The 12291-nt window shown below is 45.9% G+C and overlaps 1 protein-coding gene across 4 annotated transcripts in view; it reads left to right on the top strand.

The window, feature by feature from the left end:
- LOC106568602 (disabled homolog 2-interacting protein) overlaps positions 1-12291 on the top strand; it is a 237122-nt gene that overhangs the window by 47924 nt on the left and 176907 nt on the right. The gene's annotated exons all lie outside the window — the stretch shown is intronic.

Here is a 12291-nt window from a genome sequence, read left to right as displayed (position 1 = left end):
TTACGTAAATGGAAAAAGCTGTCCTTGAAACAGTCTTGATATGTTCGTCAAAGGAGAGATCAGGGTCCAGAGTAACGCCGAGGTCCTTCACAGTTTTATTTAGGGAATTGTAGAGAATATACATTTCTGTCTCAGAATGATCAGTTGACACTGAGCAGGGTGAGTGAGGTCTATAAAGAAATGTCTACATTAAATATAAAACCTGTGTGTTTCATCATGAGATTCAGACACCACCATCAGGTCAATCATTAAAAACCTGTTTTCGCTTTGTCATTGTGAGGTATTGTGTGTAGATCGATGAGGATATATTTATTTTTATCGATTTTAGAATAAGGCTGTAACATAACAAAACGTGGAAACAGGGAAGGGGTCTGAATACTTTCCGAATGCACTGTATACTGGACATTTACTGGACATATCCACTGAGAGAAAGTGAGAAGGCAGTACAGATGACAGTACATTTTATGGGGCAGGATGGTCAGAAAAACTCAAGTTGAGTGTTTGTGGGTGTGCATGCGTGCATGTGTGTGTGTGTGTGTGTTTATGATTTTGTTTGTGAGTTCATTGCAGTCATTGTGCAAGTGTGTGTATGTGCGTGTGTACGTGTGTGTGTACATGTGTGTGTACACGTGTGTGTGTGTGTGTTTCTGTAATTGTCTATTAAGGGCAGGCAGTGGACCTTTGGTGCCAAAAGTTTTTTTGTGTGTGAACCTCTCGAGTGGTTGGTTTCAATCAAGCAGCCTTCATTACTGCAACCCAAAAGTCCCTTTCAATTCACCCCACACTCCTCCTCTCTTCACTCTCTCCTCTCCTCCTCTCTCATCTCCTCCTCTCTCTTCCCCCTCAGCCTTTTTTTCCTTTCTTCTGTTGTTGTTCTTTTTCTTTTCTTTAATTATGGATGGAAAGGCATATCTCTCTCTCTCTCTCTCTCTCCAACTCTCTCCTCATCTCGCTCCTCTCTCTCTCTCTCTATCTATCTCTCCTCCTCTCTCGCTCTCGCTCTCTCTTTCTCTCTTTCTCTCTGACCAGCAGTGTCACACAAACTACTCTGTTCTCTGCAGTTGTGTAACTGCTGTAATGAGTTTAGTTTGTTGTCCGTGGATGTAGACTGTTTGGCTTTCACAGGAGGGAGGGAGGGAGGGAGGGAGGGAGGGAGGGAGGGAGGGAGGAGGGAGGGAGGGAGGGAGGGAGGGAGGGAGGGAGGGAGGAGGGAGGAGGGAGGGAGGGAGAGTATACCAGAGCTTACCCATATCACCTCCATTTCTTCAGACATTTTTGGCCAACCTGACTCAACACCTGGGTTAAATCCAACCCAATAACTCACTTTCTCTCTTCAGCCTGTTCATGTGCTTTCCTACAGTCAGAGAGGACTGTAGGAAAGCACACACACGCACACACACACTCACACGCTCTCTCACACACACACACACACACACACACACACACACACACACACACACACACACACACACACACACACACACACACACACACACACACTAACACACACACTAACACACACACACTAACACACACACACACACGCACACACACACACTAACGCACACACTAACACACACACACACAGAACTCAGATTGAGATTGTTATTGAGGTTATCAGGCCATACTATTATCTCTCTGTCATGTGAACCCTCTGATCCTCCATCCCCTCTTTCAGACACCATCACAGGCCAGCCTGCATGGCAGCTGTTAATAAGTTACTTGTCTACGCATTCATCTCTGTGTACAAGAGTTTGTAGCCCGCAATACTCTCTGCAATATTACATATGTATATCATTTGCTGCATAACTTTTCAGAATGTATGGAATAGGCATAACATGTTCAATAAACATGCTTTGCTTTAACATGACAACTCAATTAACCCGGCCCGACACCTTGCTCCCACCCAGCTCCCACCCTGTTTCCAGGCTTCTCCCACCCTTCTCCCACTCTGCTCCCACCCTGCTCCCAGGCTGCTCCCACACTGCTCCCACTCTGCTCCCAGGCTGCTCCCAGAATTCTCCCACTCTGCTCCCACTCTGTTCCCAGCCTGTTCCCACTCTGCTCCCATTCTGCTCCCAGCCTGCTCCCACTCTGCTCCCACTCTGTTCCCAGCCTGTTCCCACTCTGCTCCCACTCTGCTCACAGCCTGCTCCCAGCAGCACACAGAACACTAACACTGTTATGGTGGAGGTGAAAAGGCCACTGTCATACACACGCAGCCCACTGGGCACAGATGTCAATTCAACGTCTATTCCACGTTGTTTCAATGTAATTGCATTTAAATGAAGTTGAAACAATGTTGATTCAACCAGTGTGTGCCCAGTGGGAGAGACAGTGCACACACACACACTCTCTCTCACACACACACACACACACACACACACACACACACACACACACACACACACACACACACACACACACACACACACACACACACACACACACACAGACACGGGCTCCCAGAGTGCTCCCACCCAGCTCCCACTCTGCTCCCAGGTCCCCCCCACCTGCTCCCACTCTGCTCCCACTCTGCTCCCAGCCACCTCCCATCCTGCTCCCACTCTGCTCCCACTCTGCTCCCAGGCTGCTCCCAGGCTGCTCCCAGCCTTCTCCCACTCTGCTCCCACCTGCTCCCATTCTGCTCCCACCCTACTCACACTCTGTTCCAAGCTTGCTGCCAGCCTTCTCCCCCTCTGCTCCCAGCCTGCTCCCACTCTTCTCCCAGGCTGCTCCCCCTCTGCTCCCAGCCTTCTCCCACTCTGCTCCCACCTGCTCCCATTCTGCTCCCAGCCTGCTCCAACTCTGCTCCCAGGCTGCTCCCCCTCTGCTCCCAGTCTGCTCCCACTCTTCTCCCAGGCTGCTCCCCCTCTGCTCCCAGCCTTCTCCCACTCTGCTCCCACCTGCTCCCATTCTGCTCCCAGCCTGCTCCCACTCTGCTCCCAGGCATGCTCCCCCTCTGCTCCCAGCCTGCTCCCACTCTTCTCCCAGGCTGCTCCCCCTCTGCTCCCAGCCTTCTCCCACCCTGCTCCCACCTGCTCCCATTCTGCTCCCACTCTGCTCCCAGGCTGCTCCCCCTCTGCTCCCAGCCTGCTCCCACTCAGCTCCCTCTCTGCTCCCTCTCTGCTCCCATATTGCTCCCACTCTTCTCCCACCCTTCTCCCACTCTGCTCCCACTCTGCTCCCACTCTGTTCCCAGCCTGTTCCCAGCTTGCTCCCACTCTGCTCCCACTCTGCTCCCACTCTGTTCCCAGCCTGTTCCCACGCTGCTCCCACTCTGCTCCCAGCCTGCTCCCAGCAGCACACAGAACACTAACACTGTTATGATGGAGGTAAAAAGGCCACTGTCATACACACGCAGCCCACTGGGCACAGATGTCAATTCAACGTCTATTCCACGTTGTTTCAATGTAATTGCATTTAAATGAAGTTGAAACAATGTTGATTCAACCAGTGTGTGCCCAGTGGGAGAGACAGTGCACACACACACACACACACACACACACACACACACACACACACACACACACACACACACACACAGTGTGTTCTTTGCGTCACAGGAGAGTTGTTCTCTGCATGCCTCCTAGTAAAGTCACCTAGTGGAAAAGGAAGGGAATACATGTTTTAGTGTAAGTCTGGTTTTGGTAAGATATGGGCATCTTTGCATGTATAGGATGACACTCATACATGCACTCGCTCACATACACAACAAAGTGCAAACAACCATGATAATTACAAAATATATTTGGTATTCCCCAACTCTGTGTTTGTATTGAAGTTGGGGGATGTTTATTAAATCACAGAAGCTGTTTTGATAGAGAGGTCTGTGTGAGTCAGAGAGAGTGAGGGAGAGAGAGAGAGAGGGCCTCTCTAGCTACCTAAACTGAACATACCCCCTGGGACAGAGAGAGAGAGAGAGAGAGAGAGAGAGAGAGAGGGGAGAGAGAGAGAGAGAGAGAGAGAGAGAGAGAGAGAGAGAGAGAAAAAGATGGTGAAGAGAGAAAGACAGAGAGAAGGAATGCATGATACTAGAGTTGACCCCTCTGCTTTGTGAGGAAAGATCAAGAAAAAGAAAGAGAGAGGAATAGGGATAAGTGAAAGAAAGAGATGAAGGAGCAAATGAGTGTCACTTGACCCCTGACCTTTTTGAGGCCAGATGACACCACCATCTGTGCTGTGGGAGTCTTTAGATTGAGTGATCGATTCAATGATCCCATCTCTGTCTCTCTCCTAAACCTCCTCATCTCCTCATCCACTGCACTGCTGCTACACTTAATCTGCCTTTATAATCTGTGTGTGTGTGTGTGTGTGTGTGTGTGTGTGTGTGTGTGTGTGTGTGTGTGTGTGTGTGTGTGTGTGTGTGTGTGTGTGTGTAGGAACGCTACATTTGTATGTGTTCATCTACAAATCCCTTTTGGGTAAACTCCCTCTTTACCTCTGTAGTCTGGTCTCCTTCACCACCAGCAGTTACCATACCCGGTCTGCTAAGTGGGTGCTTCTTAAAGTCCCCAGGACATTTACACTATTAGCCAAGACTGCTTCTCATCTTGGCCACAAGAGGCATAGAATAGTCTACAATCTATGCTGCATCTAGATATGTTAGTGCCACCGAATGAATGAAACATTTTGATGGGAGACTGTGTTACAGAGGAGTGTAAATGTTTTTTTTTACCTGGATCATGTTGTGCTGTATTGTATTGTTGTATGTTTTATTTCTGTAATGTATTGATTGCTGCCTTCTTGGTCAGGTCTCCTTTGAAAAACAGACTTTGGGTCGCAATGGGCTTTTCCTGGTTAAATAAAGGTTAATTAAATAAAACATTTAATATTTATCATTCTCTCTCTCATCTCTCCCCCTCATCCCCCCCTCTCCTCCTCTCCCCTCATCTTCTCTACTCTAATGCTGCAATTCTACTTTATGTTCAGATGAGGGCAGTGTAGATACACTTTTGATCAACTTGTGTGATGCCATCCATCCCATCCAACACACCATTACGCGTTGAGGTGCTGAAGACCTTCAGTGGCTGAATCATTGTGCCGATATTCTTCTCCTTTGTCCTATGGCATTAGTTGTAACCTGGCTGCACCTAAGTCAGTTTGTTGGAGGTGTTTAGGCTACTGTCTCTGTGTTTAACCTAAAGGCTACAGTGGGAAAAAGATTCTATATAGTGTATAGAATGTTCTTCAGTATGTGTGTCTGGTTAGATCAAATTTCTATCCCTTCCTGTGCTTTGTGAGTGTGTTTCTGCTAAGAGCTACAGTAGCTGTCCCCTTATGCCCCTAGCCTGTTAGCCTGCTAGCCTGCTTCCAATTCCCCCCATCCACATACCAAAGCGCTATAGAGAGAGTACAGATCGCTCTGTATTACTTTGAAGATGCAAGGGGGTAATGCATTTCTCAATTTCAACACCCCCACCCAACAATACACACATACACACATACGCACACATACGCACGCACGCACGCACACACGCACACACGCACACACACACACACACACACACACACACACACACACACACACACACACACACACACACACACACACACACACACACGGGCCGTGTGGAGGTCTCCAGTTGGAATGTGGCTGCTTTTCATTCTGCTGGCTCCCTTTCAGTGGTGGCACCTGATGGTAACCAGGCAAAACTCTGGAACCTAGTTGCAGCAGGGACCTTCAGGGTTGCCCTATTACCTAGGGCAAGTGTACTGAGCAGTCAGGCAAGTTGGCCTGCTCTAAAGTTCCCCCACGTGATTTGTTTTACTGAAAACAACATAAAAACTGTAAGGAGCCTTAAACCATTGTTTAAGTGAAATACTGACAATTTATGGCAGCTAGGCAAGTTGAACCTGCTCTGAGGTTGTCCCAATAGACAGGATTTGTATTTTATTTGACTGAAAACAACCAAACTGCAAAGATTTCCAGTATGGGTGTTGCAAATTAAGTTGGTTTTTAACCTGCTACACTGAAAGTGTAACTTGTCTTTTAAGTGGGATAACAAGTTTATGAACTTTTAAAACAGTATAATTTCCCAATGTTTCTTCAATAGAGAAATCTGGACACATTATTTCTTAACATAAATAAATTGACTTAGGCTATAAATACATAGAGTATTAAATAGAGCCATGACTACATAGAACTCTCTGCCACCCCAAGCAATAAAGCCAAATAAATCAAAACAACACATACAAGAGCACCTTACGGCACAACAGGGACTGTGAAGAGACACAGCCATTTGTACATATTTTGTAGTGCAATTTACACTGTATTATGTATTGTATTTTGTAGGTAGGTGGCCTTGAGCTGGAAGGGCTCATAGGGTAGGAGCCATCTCTTGTTTCTGAAGCAAGAGGCGGAGACAGGACATGATGTATATTATGTATTTATTTTTTGTTTTGATTTCTGATTGGAATCCAGGAAGGCAGCGGCCTTCCTGGATTCTAATACTAAATACATAACCTTACCGCTTTGTTTCCCCTGGCCAGATGGGACAGGGTGCATAGAGGCTAGGTCTACAGTTGATCAGACTGATTCAGCAGGTCAGATCACTAATGTTTATGTGTAGGCTGCTACGACATTTCTATAAAGACTTTTTGGTTTCCTGTTGGGAGTCATTTTCCGGTTTGGTAAAATAATACCTGAGGAAAGTGGAGAGTGCTCTGCTTTCTATAGACGTGTGCCATGCCCGACCCACGTGACCTGTGATTGCCGTGAATCTGATTGGTCAAGACACACACACACACACACAACCTGCAGCAAGTGACAAATTATGATGCAAGGCAAGTTAGTCCCTCTTATCATCGCTTTTGTGTCCCAACAATGTATTAAACCAATTAGAAAGTGCTGGAGCAAATGCAGTCTGAGGATGTAGCTGTGAGCCAGGCTCAGGATGCTGAGGAAGGGTGTATCATTAAGACAGAACACAAGGTGACGTTGCCACACGACGGCCCTGCTCTCACTTTTGTCTAAACCAGACGAGAACTGACATTACAGGCAGAAGATGGGGTCTCTCTTTCATTCTCTCCCTCCGTTTTCTCTTTCTCGTTCCCACTCATACTCTAGTCCTCTCTCATTCCCTCACCCTTTCCTCTTTTCCATCTCTCCTCTTCCCATCCATCGTTTCAAATCTCTTCCACTATGTGCATGTCCAGGTGTGTGAGCGTTCGATCGTGCAGTGCATGTGTGTGTCAATTCCTCAGCCCTCCATCACTGATCACAGTGTTTAGGGTCAGGGGTCGTCCCATCCACTCTAAATTAAAACACTATACTGACTGTGGAGTAGATACAGGCTCTGCTGTAGAGGACATTCCTCAGTGATAATGAACACTCCCAAAACGCTCCCACAATGCTCCCACAACACTTCCCAGGGCCCAGACAGGCAGAATTCTTTCCAGAGCTCCTGTTTCTCCTGGCCTCTCTTGTGGACAGCAGCGCTCTGCTCACCTCCTAGTCATGGTTACAGCCAGGCATCTGTCTAATCTCAGCATGGGGAATAATATGACCCTCTCTGCTCCATTGGGCTAAAGCTAGGAGGAAGGGTCACTGTTAGTAGGAATGAGTGTGTGTGCATGAGGGGGGGACTCTGTAACATAAACTCTGATCAAGTGTTGATTTAAACAACTTGCAGCAGCTGTGGGCCCAGCCTACACACAGACATACAGTTAACTGGATGGTCAGAGAGAGAAAGAGAGGGAGATAGGGGAGAGAGAGAGAGAGAAATACCAAAGTGTGCCAACACAGCAGCAAGATTTGTGACCTGTTGCCACAAGAAAAGGGCAACCAGTGAAGAACAAACACCATTGTAAATACAACCCATATTTATGTTTATTTATTTTCTCTTTTTCACATCGTTACAGCACTGTATATAGCCATAATATGACATTTGAAATGTCTCCATTCCTTTGGAACTTTTGTGAGAGAGAGCGACAGAAAGAGAGAGAGAGTCTAGACAGAGGGAGAGGTGACAAAAATAAAGATTAAGACTGAGAAAGAGACAGACATATAGAGGGACAGCGACAGAGAGAGGTTGTGTGTGATTGTGCTGAGTGAGAAAGAGACAGATACATATAGAGGGACAGTGACAGAGAGAGGTTGTGTGTGATTGTGTTGAGTGAGAAAGAAACAGAGACATAAAGAGGGACCGCGACAGAGAGAGGTTGTGTGTGATTGTGCTGAGTGAGAAAGAGACAGATACATATAGAGGGACAGTGACAGAGAGAGGTTGTGTGTGATTGTGCTGAGTGAGAAAGAGACAGACATATAGAGGGATAGAGACAGAGAGAGGTTGTGTGTGATTGTGTTGAGTGAGAAAGAAACAGAGACATAAAGAGGGACAGAGACAGAGAGAGGTTGTGTGTGATTGTGTTGAGTGAGAAAGAGACAGATACATATAGAGGGACAGCGACAGAGAGAGGTTGTGTGTGATTGTGCTGAGTGAGAAAGAGACAGACATATAGAGGGATAGAGACAGAGAGAGGTTGTGTGTGATTGTGTTGAGTGAGAAAGAAACAGAGACATAAAGAGGGACAGAGACAGAGAGAGGTTGTGTGTGATTGTGTTGAGTGAGAAAGAAACAGAGACATAAAGAGGGACAGAGACAGAGAGAGGTTGTGTGTGATTGTGTGCTGATCTGTTCTCTGAGAATGTTGACTATTAATAACATCAGAGGCGGCCATATTGAGCACAATAAAGTCGGCAGCTTTTGTTGTCATTCAAATCTAATCTCTTATCTGCAAGGAGAAGAAGAAGAATATAGTGTATATTAGCTCTGTCTATCACTCTCTCTTTCTCTCTGCATAACAATGTCACACAACTTTACTAGACACATAACTTTCTCACAGGCTGCGTGAGATTCAGTCCTTTTGTAACTCAACAGCTACTTTCTTATTTCTCGCTCTGATTGTTTTTGTCCTGATAGCCTACAATGCTCCCTTTCTCTCTGCTCTCTCCTTAGACAGGTATAATGGCGTCATTCATTCAATAGAACTCGATTTGCTTCTTTAATCGCAGACCAGAAGTCTCTACCTGAGTAGTCAACAAACAACATTTTGACCAACTGGGGACATTTTGTTAGGCCCCCAAAGGTCAAATGCTATTTCTACTGGGTTTAGGGTTAGAATTAGTGTTAGAGTTAGGGTTAGAATTAGGTTTACGGCTAGGAGCTAGGGTTAGTTTTAGGGTTAGGGTTAGGAGGTAAGGTTAGGTTTTTGGGTTAAGGTTAGGGTTAGGGTTTGGGGTTAGGGTTAGGGAAATATGATTTTGAATGGTACTGACTTGTGTGTCCCCACAAGGTCAGTTATACAAGACTGTATGTATTCTTCGAGGTGGTGTGAAGAGTTACACTTTAAGGTTAAGGATGTCATCGTTGAAATCCTCACACATGTCAAGTCTTGTCCTCATAGCAAGGGCTTTACAACCGATACCATCACTCGTCACAGCGGCGAAACTGAGCACACACACACACACAGCAATATACACACAGCTAAGCACTTGTCTCACAATTTAACAACCTCCGTTGAGGAAAAATTTGCTGAGCAAAACTTCACCCAAAAAAAGGGCTTTAAAGAATTGTAGAATAGTTTAAACAAAGCATATAAACATTTCAGTAAAATCAATCAAACACTGAATAAAACCAATCAAACACTGAAAAGTCAATAAAGCTTTAGAATTCCACAAGGTTTTTTAAAGCCTGTCATGAAGCACGCCACAGAGAGAATCAAGGTAATTCCTCTCGCAGAGCAAAAAAAAGAGACAAAAGGGAACATCGATTCACACAGCAGCAGTTATTCATCTCTGCATTGATATTGTGCCTCACACGCACGCATGCACGCACACACACACACAAACACACACACACACACACACACTCCCCCTGTAAACTGCCGTTCATATATTTCATTGCCAGTACAGCCATCATTCATTGTCATTCATTTCCAACTGTCTAAGCTGTCAGTCACTATCACTCACCCGTCAATCAGATCAGCTCCAAGCAGACATATGTGGGCATACAAAGTATCATGAATACTGAATAGAATATCCCACTCCTCCATGATCTCTTTCACTGTGACTATAGCCTTGAGTGACTGCGATGTTTGCCTAATCCACGCCACCGACAGAATATGTAATTTAACAGGATCTCTGTGCAGTGCAGTATGATAATGTATTCAGGTGTATGAGACATTTACAAAGTGTATGATACGGGTAATGTGCAATGGATGTATTATGTTGAGTTTGTAATGTATAATGTCTATTTTGCATACAGCAGTACTAAGACAATGTGTCTAAGAAAATGATATACATTATATACTAAATAAAAATATAAACACAACGTGCAACAATTTAAAAGATTTTACTGAGTTACAGTTCATAAAGGGAAATCAGCCAATTGAAATAAATTCATTAGGGCCTATTCAATGGACTTCACATGACTGGGCAGGGGTGCAGCCATGGGTGGGCCTTGGAGGGCATCCATGGAGGGCATAGGCCAACCCACTTGGCAGCCAGGCCCACCCACTGGGGATCCAGGCCCAGCCAATCAGAATGATTTTTTCCCCATAAAGAGCTTTATTACAGTCAGAAACGTGGTCTGCGGTTGTGAGTCTGGTTGGACATACTGCCAAATTCTCTAAAACTTTGGAGGCAGCTTATAGTAGAGAAATGAACATGACATTTTCTGGCAATAACTCTGGTGGACATTCCTGCAGTCAGCATGCCAATTGCACGCTCCCTCCCATGGGGCGGCAGGTAGCCTAGTGGTTAGAGCGTTGGGCCAGTAACCAAAAAGTTGCTGTATCAAATCCCGAGCTGACAAGGTAAAAATCTGTTATCGTTCCCCTGAGCAAGGCAGTTAACCAACCCACTGTTCCCCGGGCACCGTGGGTGTCAATTAAGACACCCCACACCTCTCTGATTCAGAGAGGTTGGGTTAAATGCAGAAGACACATTTCAGTTGAAGGCATTCAGTTGTTCAACTTACCTTGTGTAGTTTTAGAGTGGCCTTTTATTGTCCCCAGCACAAGGTTCACCTGTGTAATGATCATGCTGTTTAATCAGCTTCTTGATATGCCAAACCTGTCAAGTGGATGGATTATCTTGGCAAAGGAGAAATGTTCACTAACAGGGATGTGCACAAACTTTGAGAGAAATACGTTTTTTGTGCGTATGGAAAATGTATGGGATTTTTTATTTCAGCTCATGAAACATGGGACCAACACTTTACATGTTGCGTTAATTTTTTTGTTCAGTGTAGTTTACCTTTATCTGCCAATGTGATATCAGCTCGGCTGACTTCTAACACACACACACACCAGTGATGTCGGTCCCAGGGGTGTGTTTGGGGGTCCCAGGAAAGTCATGAGAGCAGGAAGTGACCTCATCCCTGATTGTGACCCCCTAACACACTCCCCCAGCACCACGGCATGGTTCTGTTTCCTGTTGATAGAGACCAGAGAGCAGAGCTGCTGGAATATCTTTATGTATTTATACAGGAACACAATACACACACTCTGTTTAGTCAATGACTGCCTGAGTGACTGACTGAGTACCTCTTGGTGTGAGCGTATATAAGGGAGAATGCATGCATGATTGCACACGTGCCCCGTCGCTAACATACACACAGCAAACTTCCAAGTCCCCACTGTTGCTCCGATGATCGCACTGGGAATGAGTTACAATTGCACCCTTGTTAGCCAAGCCAGTGTAGGCAGAACAGAACAGTATATCAGCCTAGCCCCCAGTGTGTTAGCAGCAACAGTATATCTGCCTAGCTTCAGTGTGTTAACTATCCCATCACAATGAACCCAGTGAGGACTGAGGAGGGACAGCTAAGGTGTCAGCAGCTCTCACTAGTATGATCTGGCTCAGCTACAGGCTGCTGGCATATAAATATAACATACAGTACTATAAACTCACACAGAGGAATTGTGTGTGTGTGTGTGTGCGTGCGTGCGTGTGTGTGTGTGTGCGTGCGTGCGTTCGTGTGTGTGTGTGTTCATGTGTGTGTGTGTTCGTGTGTGTCTTGTCTGCTCTGGAGTGCTCTGGGGTGTTATATGTCCAGCACTGGTCTCCTTAACCACTCTCTGAGGGCCCTAGTGAACACAATACCTGTCTGTCTGTTAGCTATGGGGCCTGTCAGGCCCCTCTGAGTGAACACTGCTCCTGTTTGTGTAAGTTAATGTGCTCTGCTGAGTTCATGTTAAACCACTCTAAGAATCGCATACTGTAGCACTGTAGTCCCCAGGCCTACCTCTCTCACTACACTACCACCAAGGGAATATCACTACAAC

Source organism: Salmo salar, chromosome ssa01, assembly GCF_905237065.1.
Source record: "Salmo salar chromosome ssa01, Ssal_v3.1, whole genome shotgun sequence".
NCBI lineage: Eukaryota > Metazoa > Chordata > Actinopteri > Salmoniformes > Salmonidae > Salmo > Salmo salar.
The sequence above is the reverse complement of the archived record's forward strand: the minus strand, read 5'-3'. Positions and strand labels throughout refer to the sequence as shown.